This window comes from Phaseolus vulgaris, chromosome 8 (assembly GCF_000499845.2).
Source record: "Phaseolus vulgaris cultivar G19833 chromosome 8, P. vulgaris v2.0, whole genome shotgun sequence".
In the NCBI taxonomy this organism is placed as follows: domain Eukaryota; kingdom Viridiplantae; phylum Streptophyta; class Magnoliopsida; order Fabales; family Fabaceae; genus Phaseolus; species Phaseolus vulgaris.
Window position 1 is genome coordinate 25,368,819 of NC_023752.2, and position 14,204 is coordinate 25,383,022.

Genomic DNA, 14,204 nt, shown 5'->3' on the forward strand with positions numbered 1-14,204 from the left:
AATCGTTCGAGACGAGAAGGATTTTATCTTGCCTGAACTCGCTCGACGGCGAGAAGGTCTTTATCTTGCATGAACTCGCTCGACGGCGAGAAGGTCTTTATCTTGCCTGAACTTGCTCGACGGCAAGAAGGTCTTTATCTTGCCTGAACTCGCTCGACGGCGAGAAGGTCTTTATCTTGCCTGAACTCGCTCGTCGGCGAGAAGGTCTTTATCTTGCCTGAACTCGCTCGACGGCGAGAAGGTCTTTATCTGGTGCCTCTACTTTGCCCAGGGATTACATCTCCTCTTCCCTGGATGCACAGAGGACTTTTAACTTGTTCTCGCCTGCACTCGCACAAAGTCGAGGAGGACTTTAATCTCTTTCTCGCCTCAGGACGCGCGAGGGCGTTGAGGTCTTTTAAACGTTGCTAGTGCCTCCGATCGCCGAAAGACGATGAGGACTTTTAACTTTAACTGATGCCGCCAATCGCCGAAAAGCGATGGGGACTTTAAAACTTTTAGAAAGCATGCAGCATAACTTCAAACTTACCTTAAATCACATACGAGTGACAAGGTCTTTTTCTAAAAATTTCGAAACAACAAGCATGCAATCTTAGAAACTTTAAACTTTGAAAACTCTTCTTTATTGGGTGGCCTCATTAAAAACCCTCCTTAGGGAAAAAAGAGTGCCCCCTTCAAACTGTTTTAACAGAAAGCTTGCAAATCTCTTCGTGTTTGTTTTTACTTATAAAGCTTCAACTGTAATACAACTTGAGGTGTGTGGCGTTCCAAGTGCGAGGAATCGCCCCTCCTTCCAACGTTTCTAAGCGGTAGGCGCCGTTCCCGAGCGCCTCGGTAATTCTGAACGGTCCCGTCCACTTAGGCGACAACTTGTTTTCCATCTCGTACTGGTGGGCCTTCCTCATCACCAGGTCGCCTTCTTTAAACTGCCTCGGTATCACCTTCGAGTTATACCTTCGTTCAATCCTCCTTTTCACTGCCTCGGCTTTTACTCTCGACTCCTCCCTGACCTCATCGAGCAAATCCAGATTCAACCTTCTTTCCTCATTCGAGTCTTCCGCTACAAAGTTCTGGAATCTCGGCGAGCTCTCCTGGATTTCCACTGGAATCATTGCGTCGCATCCATAGACCAGGCTAAACGGGGTCTCATGGGTTCCTGATTGCTCGGTGGTGTGGTACGCCCAAACTATGCGGGGTACCTCCTCAGCCCACGATCCCTTGGCTTTCTCCAGCTTCCTCTTCAAGCCTCTTAGCAACACCCGATTGGCGGACTCTACTTGGCCATTTGTCTAGGGGTGCTCGACGGATGCAAATACTTGTTGAATTCCCACCTCTTTGCACAGCTTCTTCAACAGGTGACTCGCAAACTGAGTCCCGTTGTCTGACACCAGGCGCTTAGGCACACCAAACTGGCACACAATGTTCTTCCACACAAAGCTCTCGATCTTGTGTGCGGTGATCTGGGCTACTGGTTCTGCTTCGATCCACTTGGTGAAATATTCAATTGCCACCACCAAGTACTTCATCTGCCTGATCGCAAATGGGAAAGGTCCCAGGATGTCGATTCCCCACGTATGAAACGGCCAAGGGCTGTAAATCGATTTTAACTCTTCTGGAGGCGCTTTGTGCCAATCAGCGTGCTGCTGACATTGCTTGCAACACTGTGCATACTTCTTGCAGTCCTCCCTCATTGTTGGCCAGTAGTAACCTGCACGGAGGGTTCTTGCGGCCAGAGCTCGACCCCCGACGTGACTTCCGCATATCCCTTCATGGAGCTCAGCCATAATTCTTGTACATTTCTCTCCGTGCACACATTCCAGGAGTGGGTGCGTGAACCCAAACCTATACAACACGCCATCAATTATCGTGAACTTGCTGGAGTTCTTCTTTATCTTCCTAGCCTCCGTCGGATCCAGCGGGAGAGGGCCATCTGCCAGGCATCGCTGGTATTGTGTTATCCATGTGTCTGGCTCATGCGTAGCGCAGACCTGCGTCATGTTCACCTTCTCCCCCCGACATGCTCTTATTCTCGGCGATCTCAAGGTTTCCTGAGTCAAAGACCTGGGACTTCTCGCTGCTTTCTCCGTCGACTTGCTTATTTGAAGAACCAGGTGGTCTGCCACAAATGCTCTAGGCGTCTTCAGAGTTTCTTGGATCACCGTCCTCTGCCTACCCCCCTTGCCCGAACTGGCGAGCTTAGCTAGCAAGTCTGCTCGGGCATTCTGCTCTCTGGGCACATGCACCACTTCAAAGGAGACAAAGGAAACCTTCAATTCCTGCACGTACGCTAAGTAAGCCGCCATTTGCGGATCCTTGGCCTGGAACTCGCCTGTTACTTGTCCCGTGACCAACAGCGAGTCACTCTTAGCCATCAGCACTCTAGCTCCCATCTCCTTGGCCAGCAAGATTCCGGCGATCAGCGCCTCATATTCTGCTTGATTGTTGCTGGCTTTGAAGGCAAACCTCAGGGACTGTTCAATCAACACACCGTTGGGCCCTTCCAGGATGACTCCAGGACCGCTACCCTGCTGGTTCGACGATCCGTTCACCAAGAGCACCCAACGAAAACCATCCCCTTCAACTCGTGCTGCCTCCGACGAGAGCTCGACCACGAAATCGGCGAACACTTGCCCCTTGATCGGTCCTCGGGGCTCATACTTGATGTCGAACTCCGACAGCTCCACTGCCCATTTCACCATCCTCCCAGCTACATCAGGCTTCTTCAGGACTTTCTGGATGGGCAAGTCGGTCATCACCAGTATTGTAAAACTGTGAAAATAGTGGCGCAACCTCCTCGCCGAAAACACCACAGCCAGTGCAGCTTTCTCCAAGGCCTGATACCTCACCTCCGGGCCTTGCAACACCTTGCTGACGAAATAAATAGGCTTCTAAGTCTGGTCTTGGTCTTGGGCGAGCACCGCACTTACCACCCTCTCAGTCACAACAAAATACAACCTGAGAGGGGCTCCCACCAACGGTTTGCACAAAACCGGCGGGCTCGCCAGGTACTCTTTAAGCTGGACGAAGGCCTCTTCACACTCCTTCGTCCAGGCAAACTTATTGTTTCGCCTTAAACACTGGAAGTACGGATGGCCTTTCTCTCCGCTAGCCGACACGAAACGAGACAGGGCGGCCATCCGACCTGTAAGCTGCTGCACCTCCTTCACGGTAGCCGGGCTCCTCATCGCCAAGATGGCAGCACACTTATCAGGATTTGCCTCTATTCCTCTTTCAGTTAAGAGGAATCCCAAGAACTTCCCTGCCTCCACACCAAAAATGCACTTCTCGGGGTTCAGCTTCAACATGAACTTGGCGATCGTGGTGAACAACTCCTCTAGGTCCGCAACGTGCTTGCTCGTTTCCGGCGAGGTCACGACCATATCATCTACATACGCTTGCACATTCCTACCCAACATTGGTGCAAGTACCCTATCCATCAATCTTTGGTACGTGGTCCCCGCGTTCTTCAGCCCAAAGGGCATCACTTTGTAGCAGTAGCACGACCTCTCGGTCATGAAGGCGGTCTTCTCTTCGTCCATTGGATGCATTTTTATCTGGTTGTACCCCGAGAAGGCATCCAGGAAACTCAGCAACTTACACCCTGCAGCACTGTCGACCAGGGCATCTATGCTTGGCAAAGGATACGAGTCCTTTGGGCAAGCCTTGTTCAGATCAGTGAAGTCGACGCACATGCGCCACTTCCCATTGCTTTTCTTCACCAGCACGACATTGGCCAACCACTCAGGGTACTGAACTTCCCTGATATGGCCTGCGGCGAGGAGCTTCTGCGTTTCATCCCTGATCGCCTGTCTCCTCTCCTCGTTAAACTTCTTTCTTCTCTGCCGCACTGGTCCGACCTGATTGTCCATTGCTAGGTGATGGCACAAGAAGTCAGGGTCGATTCCCGGCATGTCTGAAGCAGTCCATGCAAAAGCATCCAGATGCCGCTCTATCACCTTGGCGATCTGGTCTTGGAGTTCAGCCTCCAAAGATCTTCCCAGCTTGAAGACCTTTCCCCCTATCTCCCTTTTGAGCCACTCCTCGACGGGTTTGGGTCGGGTTTCCCTGGCGATCACCGCCTTGGCGATTCCCAGCTCCCTCGCTTCCTCTGGGCGGTTCCTCGCCTCTTCTTCCCAATCGGCGTTCTCCTCCCTTGCTTCAGCATCTACCATGACGACATCGCTACCGGCGGTCTCCTCCACCAGCATCGACCTGGGCTTCACCCCGGGAGGCGGGGTGGTCGTGATGTAACTTACTGACCTCTTATTTTTCAGGCTATTCTCATAGCACTTCTTCGCTTCCTTCTGGTCAGATTTGATGGTGATCACCACCCCCTCCATAAACGACAACTTCACCTTCATGTGCCTGGTCGAGGGCACAGCTCCTATTCTGTTGAGTGTTGGTCTTCCCAACAGAATTTTATATGCTGAGGGAGCATTCACGACGAGGTACTTGATTTTCTCCGTCCTCGAGCCCGCCTCATCTGTGAATGTAGTTCTTAACTCGATGTACCCCTAACCTCCACCTGATCACCAGCGAAACCGTATAAGCACCCTCCATAGGGCCTCAGCTGGTCAAGGGGTAGTTGCAGCTATGTGAAATTCGGCCAGAACATCACACCTGCCGAGCTTCCTTGGTCCACCAGTACCCTGTGGACCTTCCTTCCCGCTGTGACAAGCGAGATAACTATGGGATCGTTGTCATGAGGCACAACGTCCCTGAGATCTTCTCTTGTGAACGTGATGTCCACATCTGGCGAGTGGTCCTCGAACATGTCCACCGTCATCACAGACCTTGCATACTTCTTCCTCTGTGATGCGGTGCATCCACCACCCGAGAAACCTCCTGCAATGGTGTGGATCTCTCCATGAGTGGGCATTTCGTGCTGCTGAGCCTCACCACCAGCCGGCTGGGAGCTCGACGCGCCCCCCGTCCTCCTGTCCAGCAGGTAATCATTCAGGAAACCGCTCTTGACCAGGTCGTCGAGCTGGTATCCCAGTGCCAAACATGAATCAACGGTGTGACCAAAACTCTGGTGGAATTCGCACCAGGCGTCTGGTTTTGGTCCTAACACCTTGTCGCCCACTTTCTCAGGTGCCTTGAGCCTGGCTGCTATATTGGGGATGGCGATCAGGTCCGCCAACCCCATAGCAAACTTATGCTTTGGCGGGCGATTGTACTCCCTGGGCCCCTACCCTTGTTTTTCCTTGGATCATAAGGATGGCGAGTCCTTTGATCCCTCATGGCCGCCGCTGGCTCCAGCACCCTCTGTGGCTGGATCTTGGTCTGGGCACGTGGCCTAGCGGGGGCCACGCTCCCTCTCTTCTCGGCGACCTCACTCTCATCGGCGATGTGGGCCACCGCAAGTCGCCTAACCTCGGCAAACGTGGCGGGGTGAGCCCTGATCAGCGCCTCACAGAAAGGTCCCGGCAGCACGCCCTTTTTAAAGGCGTATACCAGCATCTCCTCGTCTTTCGCAGGCGAGCGGACCATCTGTGCTCCAAAATGATTCAGATAGTCCCTGAAGGACTCTCCCTGGTATTGCCTTATGTCGAACAAGTCGTAAGACACCCTAGGTGGTGCCTTGTTCACAATGTACTGCTCGACGAAAAGCTTCGAAAACTGCTGGAAATTGGTTATGTGACCGGCAAGCAAGCTCACGAACCATTCCAGTGTTGTTCCCTGGAGCGTGCTCACAAACATTTTGCAATATACAGCATCCGAGCCTCCTGACAGCATCATCTGCGTGTGGAACGTGGTGAGATGTGCCTCAGGATCCTCCACGCCGGTGAAAGTAGCCTTCACGGGTACCACGCTCGCAGGGATAGGCGTGTCTGTGATCGCCTGAGCAAATGGCATAGGGAAAACGCGAGGTGGCGACGACGGTGCGACCTCTTCAGCGACTGGGCGGCCTCTCTGCTCCTGAAGAGCTTGGCGCAACTCCTCAGTCACTTTGCTGAGCTCTTCATTCCTGGCCCGAGAGGCGACTAGGTCCTCATGCATCTTTGCCTGCTCTACGCGCGAGGCCTCCACATTCGCCTGCAGTGCACGCATGATCTCCATCATCTGCGCCATGGTCATGGTGCCTTCAGCAGCAACTAGCACAACTGGACTCGAACGGTTGCTTCTCATCTTTCTCATGAAAACTCAGCAAACCACAATTCGACGAATAAAATCTCCTCAAAACCACCACTTCTTCAGCAAACCCCCGATTCCCTAACCAGAAACGCAATCAAATAGAAACACACCGAACGGCCGATTGAAGACCGCGCGAACGGCAAGAAACTCCAAGAAAACCGATCGAAAGCTTGAACGAACGGTGGAGAACGTCACTCCGCCGATTAAAACTCGAACAACGGTAGAAAACTCGAATTCACCGAACAAGACTCAAACGAACGGTGAAAAACACGAGTTTACCGAACAACAGCTTGAACGAACGGCGGAAAATGGTTGCCCCAGCACACAACCATACAGAAACTACTGAAACTTCAATAACTCACGCTGTGGATGGGGACAGGTTTTACACGGCCCCACGGTGGGCGCCGGTAGACATGTGGCTCACATCCAGCTGTACACGTGTCATCATCTGGAGCATCCTTGACTTGAGCGTCACCTCTTATTCTTCAGGCTTTTCGACTAAGTTACTTATGCAGGGAGCAACTCATCGTATGACCGTCTTGGAGCGCGATCTCTTCTGCGTGGCGAGTACAGGTGTCTTCATACACACCTTCCCTGTGGTCTCGCCGGCCGCCATTATATTCTACTTTACTTACTTCACTGTGCATGCTCGGGTAAGCTGTTCTCCGACCTCAACCTCTGGCCAGCTAGGGAATGACCATCTGACGACTTCATCCTTTGCTTCGAAAGCCTGGAACAAGCTTTCCTGATCCTTCGGCGATGTCATCCTCTCGGCGATCTCCGATCGCCTTGTCGCCTGGGTTCGCACCCGGCGACTACAACACAAACTTGGTGACCGCCGGTTTAGGTATGCTAGGGATCGGGGCACGCCAACTTAACGACTGGCGATCACACGAGCCTTCCGACGTCCTTCCCTTCTATCAGCCAGGTGTCCCGTTCAACACGCCTATACTATTGCTTGCGGCCACGTCATCAATTCCGACTACCTGGGCGGTACATCAACCGATTGTTTCTTTAGAATCCTGTACCGTCCCGTCCCCGGGCGTAGACCAAAGTCAAAGTCAAAGTCAAAGCCAAAGTCAAACATATGGTGGGACCCATCCAGGGAGCCCAGGGAGGAAAGTCAACAGGTTGACCGCTTAAGGCGTCGCCAGGATGAGGCGTCGCCACGTTAAGGCATCGACGGTGTCACCCCCTGATAACCATATGCGCTTTAAGACCGTGGAGGGGGCGACACCACGAGGGGCCTCAGTACCTCAGAGCAGTAAGAGACAAGTGGCTCCAAGGCCATAGTTTAGTACCAGTAAGGGGTAACCTGACTCGTGAAGTACCCATGCCACCTCTGGGAGATCCCTGGGACAAATACGACCCATGAGTGGGCCACGCCCAGGGGCGAACCATGTGCGTGGTACGAGAGGAAGGTAGACACTCCCAAGGCGAGTGACTAGAGGCTGGGGCGCATAAGTTGGCACCCAAAATGTCACCTCTTGCTCCAGATGCACTTTGAGAAAGGAGGACTTACACGATGGAATGTCCCTAAGTTGGGTTACGGCGCTGTAAGGCCCTCCACGTAGAATAGCGATCAAGTCAGAAGAACACATGGCAATAAGCATTGAAACATCAAGGTATATAGGTTTCCCTGAAAGTTTGCTAAGGTACGTTTTTATTCAGTTTACGTTTTGAACGCTTTAAAGCACTTTAAACGCTTTAAATTCTTTGAACGTTTTAAACGCGTCGAACATTTCTAAGTGCTTTAAGTGTGCTTTAAAACTCTTTATATGCGCTTTAAGACGCTTTAAATGCTTTAGACGTTTAAAAGAGGCTTTAGACGTTTGAGACAAGGATCAAAACTCAGTTTGGACACACACTCTAGTTGCTTGCTCGCGAACCCACTGTACGCACAAGCAATTAGGGAGAAATCAGTTACTCAGTTATTTTACCACCTTCAGAGCATCCATTCACGGTGCTCCGATACGGAGATGTGTCTTTTGATGTTCCTCGCTTGCTGACTTGATCTTCAGAGTGCAAACGGCCGCGAGGGCGCCCCTTTGTTCATTTCTTTCAGGTACTCATGGCGGTGAAGGGTGGGGATTTGGAACAAAGACGAAGGAGTCCTTGATACGCGAGTCTTAGCTACGCACGAAGCACAATCAGGTCACCCGGCGGGAACATTTGGCGCCCACCGTGGGGCCAATCTAAAACATTAGTCCCACCGCAAGTGTTCAGTTTTCCAGTTGCAGTTTCCGATTCAGTTCCTTCGAGATTTTACCAAGAGCCACTGTTCGTTGTCAAATTGGTGCAGTTTCACCAATTGCCTTCGGTTCAGTTCACTGTTTGATCGTATTCGTTTGAGTTCAAGTTCCCAACGTTTTCTTCATCCCTTGGAGTTACACGACAGCTAGAAGAAGTTCCTGAAACCACAGAAGATGAGGTCCACGAGGCAAGGTTCGACGCGCGCTGAGAGCGAAGAGATGACCATGCAGCAAGTCATGGGTATGATGCAGGGATTGCAGGAGGCAATGGCAGCATCGAAGGCTGAGCAAGAGCGCATGCAGGAGGATCTCGCGGTGTCTCAGGCGAGAAATGCGGAGCTTTGTCGCATGAATGAGGAGTTGCGTCGTGGGTGGCGCAACCACACAGGGCTACGCGACGTGGATGAGCCCGAGGATTCCACCCTACCAAGGGAGTTCTCTACACCGTTCTCACAGCCGATTCTGGAGACGGTGATCCCCAAGATAACCTTCACGGGGATGGAGGACCCCGAAGCACATCTCACTGTGTTCCACACGCAAATGATGCTGGTAGGCGGCTCTGACGCTATAAAGTGCAAGCTCTTCATAAGCACTTTGACTAGGATGGCCATGGACTAGTTCATTAGTCTTCCGAATGGCCATATCACCTCCTTCGCACAGCTCTCGCAGCTGTTCAGGGAGCAGTATCTAGCAAACAGGGCTCCACCGCCGGTCTCGTACGACTTGTTTGATGTGAAGCAGTATCAAGGCGAGACCTTGAAGCAGTATATTAATCACTTGGGACCCAGGTGGTGAAGGTTGGCACCACGGAGGAGCCCATGATTGTCTACGCGTTCAGGAAGGGGGTCTTCCCTGGGCCTTTTTGCGAGTCAATCATCCGCAACCGTCCCCTAACCTTTGCTGAGATAAGGTGTCGCGTTGTGGAACACAACGCCACTGAGGGCGAGGTATGTGAGAAGCGCACAAGTGTCGCACCCGCACGCCCGAGAGCGTCGTCGCGTGCACAACCCGCCAGGGTCAACGAGGCCACGATAGGGAGGAAGAACCAAGACAGGAAGTGATGGAGATCAAGCTCAAGAGGACATGGAGGCCAATCAACAAAATCAAGAAGAGGTAGAGGCACAAATGGAGGACGCCCATGGAGGTCAAGGCCCACCTCAAAGGCTTACAAGAAGCATGTTCAAAGCTTTAGGAGTTAGGGGACATTTATTCTCTCTTTTTGTAATTTCTTTGGTTGAAGGTCCTTAGAGAGAAACATTAGAAACCTCTTTTGTTAAAGCACCTTTTAGTCTTTAGTTAGGAGTCTTAGGGGGGGTGTGTTAGTAGATAGGTGTAGGAGTAGAATAGGAGGTGCCAAAGTGAAGGAAGAAGTCATACCTTCCTCATGCCTTGTAAATAGGCACCGGTTCTAGAATAAGTTTACGGGGGAATTTTGAATTTGTGTAGCTTACATTTCAGCACCTTCGGCTATAAATAGAGGTGCTCTCTTTGTAAATTTCAGATTTGAATTTTAGAGAAAAGAAACTATACTCAAATTTTGAGTGATCATTGGAGAGCTTTTGAGCCTTCTTCTCTAGTCTCATCTTGAAGGATACATGGTGTCCTCAAGTGGCGGCAGCACACTCATCTAGGAGAAACCATCCTTCTAGTGGCGTGATCATCCAACCATACATCCATCTTCATGAGCACTCTCTTCTCCTTCCTTTCTTCTTTTGTTATTTCCTTGTCTTAGCTTGTTTCCTTGTTGATTTTGGTTCGGCAGTTTCAATTTTAATATTGTTGCTTCGGTTCTTTTGTTGTTCTTCGCTCTTCTTCATCTTTCTTCTTCTTTTTCCAGCTTTTAGTTCGGTACAATTTATTTTCCAGCATTCAAATTCAGTTTTCTTAGCTTTTGTGTCTTTTTGTTCGGTTCAATTTGACAATAATTGGATCTTCTATATGAGTTTGTGTTTTGGCACTAGTTTTGGTGAGTTCTTGTTCATAGAACCTTGATCCATTTCTATGATAAAGTGCCTAGCTCTTAACCAACTCAAGATGATTCCTAAGAATGTCAAGAATCATTTTAATTGTGCTAGTGGAATCACATCATGTGGTATCATGAGTTTAGGTGTGTTCTTGTTTAATTGTTGAGTTGTGTAGCACTTTATTTCAAGAGCTCTTTTAATTTCTTGCAATTTAAGTTTCTGTTTTAGGCTTATTTTAATTTTACTTGCTGTTTTTAATTCTTTTGCCTATCATATGTTTGAGTATTTTCCTTTTTGAATCATGTCAAGTTTTGTCTTAGTCATGTTATTCCATAATTGTCATTACTTCTAGTAGTACTTTTATTGTTTTTGATTGTTTCTTGCTTTAGTGTCATATAATTTTCTGAATTGATATTGATCCTTTGTGCATTTTCTTTTTAGAATTGAGTTCATACTTGTATTCTAGACCTATACAAGTTCTAATACATCATTTTCCATTATGTCTTTGCTAGTTCATAATTCTGTTTTTTTATTCCTATTAGGATTCCTCTGTTTCTGAAAACAAGTGCTTACTCTTTTTCCTTATTTCAATTGATTTAATCACTGGAAAATTCTGAAATTCTGGATTTGTGATATTCAAAGTGTTAGACAAGAGTAGAAAAAAGAATCATTCAAAAATTCAAAGTACACAAAAAATGATAAATAAAATAAAAAAAGTGTACAATTCTGCCGAAAAGAATACGGTAATCTGGTAGCGATTTTAAAAAATTTATCTCAATTAATTGGCTTACTGTTTTTAATTGATTCCAGTTCCATTATTGAGTTAACATCTTGAAGTTTCTGTGGTTTAAATTTCATAATCCAGTTCGCTCTACATCATTCCAGTTAAATCAGTGAATATCAAGCACAGTTTGCTTTTTTTAAAAAAAAATTCCAGTAGCTAATTTTTGTTTTCTTCATCTACTCTAGTGCTTTTCCTTAAGTATTCTTTTGTGTGCCTCCTTTCTCATTGAGTTCTTTATTTTCTTGATTGTCTTTCATTCCTTACTCTTTGAGTTTGTCTTACATATAGTTTTCCTTTTGCAATTACCTTTCTTTGCTTATACCTTTTCTTGTTTGTCTTTATTGTTTCATTGGTTTTGTGGTGGTTGCCTGGAGATTGGTGTGCTTGCTTTGACATCTTTCATTTGAGGATTCCAAGGCCTCAAGATCAGATTGGTGCAAGGACATTATTTCTTTGAGAGTGACCTATTTTTCTGCCTCAATTCACTTCGGCATTTTTGCTTAAAACACTCACTGTTTTTGCTAATTTTTGTTTCTTAACTTGTTTGCTGTTTTTGTGTGTTTGCTGTTTTTTTATTTCCAAAATGGCTGGATTTTCAAGTGATGCATCATACAAGCAGAATTCTCCTTCCAAAGCTTCAATCCTTGGTGAATTACATGAAGCTCAAAGAACCATTAGACGCTTGGTATGGAGGTGCAACAAGCTAGACCATCTCCTTAAATTCATGATGAGCATCATAGACCTTCAACAAGAGCTTCTTCCAATGATTTTGGCCGTGAAGATGAGCATAGGAGAAGGAGAACTCCACCCCAAGTCCATGGACAAAGACATCATCACCAAGGGGAAAGAACTCACTACGGCAATGGCTTCTATCATGATGCAAAGTCTAGGCTTCCTTCGGTCAAGCTTCCTTGTTTTAATGGCTCTAGTGATCCTAATGTATATTTAGATTGGGAGGCTAAGTGTGAAAAAATATTTGAGATCCATGAGATCCAAGATGAGCATAAGCTTAAGCTAGCTACCCTAGAGTTTAGTGATTATGCCATGAAATGGTGGCATGGAATTGTAAAGGACATTATCTATCACAAGGGTCCTCCCGTGGACTCTTGGAACTCTTTAAAGGATCATATGCGCGCTAGGTTTGTGCCCCCACATTTTAGGAAAGACCTCATGTTGAGACTCCAACGGTTTCAACAAGGCACGCTAAATGTGGATGAATATTATAAGGAGCTTGAGACGCTTGTGCTTAAAATTGAATTAGAAGAAAGTGAGGAAGCTATGATTGCTAGGTTTGTGAGTGGTCTTAGGAAGGATATTCAAGACATTGTTGAGTTACAAGAGTATTCATCATTGGGCTCTTTAGTTCATCTTGCAATGAAGGTGGAAGCCCAACTTGCTAAGAAAAACTCTTTCAAAAATGCTTCCAATGATGGATACTACTCCAAGTCTTGGAGAAACAAAAATTCTTTTTCTAAACATCCTTCCAAAGATTCTTCTTTCAAACCCAAGGAAACTAAGCCATCTACTTCTATACCTAAGTCTCCCACTAGAACATTCAATACTAAATGCTTTAAATGTATGGGTTATGGTCATATAGCTGCAAATTGTCCTTCCAAACGAAGTATGTACATGCATGAGGGCATTGTAGTTAGTGAGCATGATTCGGATTCTCCTAAGCATTCATTGCATTCTCATGCATCTAGTGAGGAAGAGAGCGAATGTCCACTTGAAGGGGACTTGTTAGTTGTGAGAAGACTTCTTGGACAAGTTTCACAACCTTTTGATGAGAATCAAAAAGATGTTATCCATAGAAGAAATGGACAAGGGCCAAAGCATTTAAAGTTCTTCTTATTAGTCTTTGCAAAAGATGAGGCCCAAGCCCAAAGCCCAAGCCCAAGAAGGCCCAAGCCCAAGAAGCCCAAGTCCAAACCATGAGGGTCAAGACCAAGCATTAAATAAAAGAGCATCATTTGAATGACTCTTGTAGGAGGTGTGGATATTAAATAAATAGGTGTGAATGTATTAAAGAGAGTCACTTTGTCCATGTGACTTAGTAGGGGGGTGTAGGTGTAGTTTTAGCAGGTGTCATAGTAGAAAAAGGTCACACCTCCCATGTGACTTGTTTTTGGTGGGAATTTCAAATGAGTTTTATTTGAAAATTCCCACCTATTTTTCAGCACCTCTAGGCTATAAATAAAGGTGCTTAGCTTGTACAATTCAGATTGGAATTTTATAGTAGAGAGACTATACTCAAATTTGAAGAGAAATTGTGAGTCTTGGGTCTTCTTCTTCCTTTGCCTTATCTTGTGAGCTATGGTGAGCTTCAAGTGGTGGCACTCCATCACTTATCTTGGATAAAGGAACCAAGTGGCGTGAAGTGTTCTTCCAATGCTCAAAATCCAGCAAACGCCTTCTATAAGTGTTCTTCCTTCATGTTCTTTCAATTCTATTCGGTAGATTAGCTTTGTTTGTTGTTTCTTTTCATTTCTACCGTTTGAATTTCTGTTTTCCAGCTTTGCTTCTAGTTTCTGTTCGGTGCAGTAGTTATTATTTCAATTCTGTCCAGCTTTCAATTCTTGTTCTTCATTTCTTGTGTTTTGATTCCATTTGACAATATATGGACTTCCATATGAGTCTTGGTTGGTGCTAAGTCTTGGTGAGTTCTTGAATTAGAACATTGATCCAATTCTAAAGTAAGGTGCCATTTATGACCAGCTCAAGTTGCTCCTAAGAATGTCAAAGAATCATGTATTCTTGTAGTTACATTCACATCATGTGGTATCTAGAGTCTAGGCTTGTTTCTTGCTTAAATTTTGAGTTGTATTGCACTTTACTTTCAAGAGCTCTTTAATTCAAGTTGTTTACCATTCTGTTTTAGGATTTATTTTGAGTTTTCTTGCTGTTTTCTTTTGTTACACCATGTGTTTGTGAAAAGGATTCTAGCACTCATTGTTCATATGAGTATGGCTGCTCTTTTGGAATGGCATTCTCCTTCCTAGAGCTGACCTTAAGCTTCCTTTCACTTGTGGTTATATCTTGTTATATGTCTTTTAATTTTGTAATCAT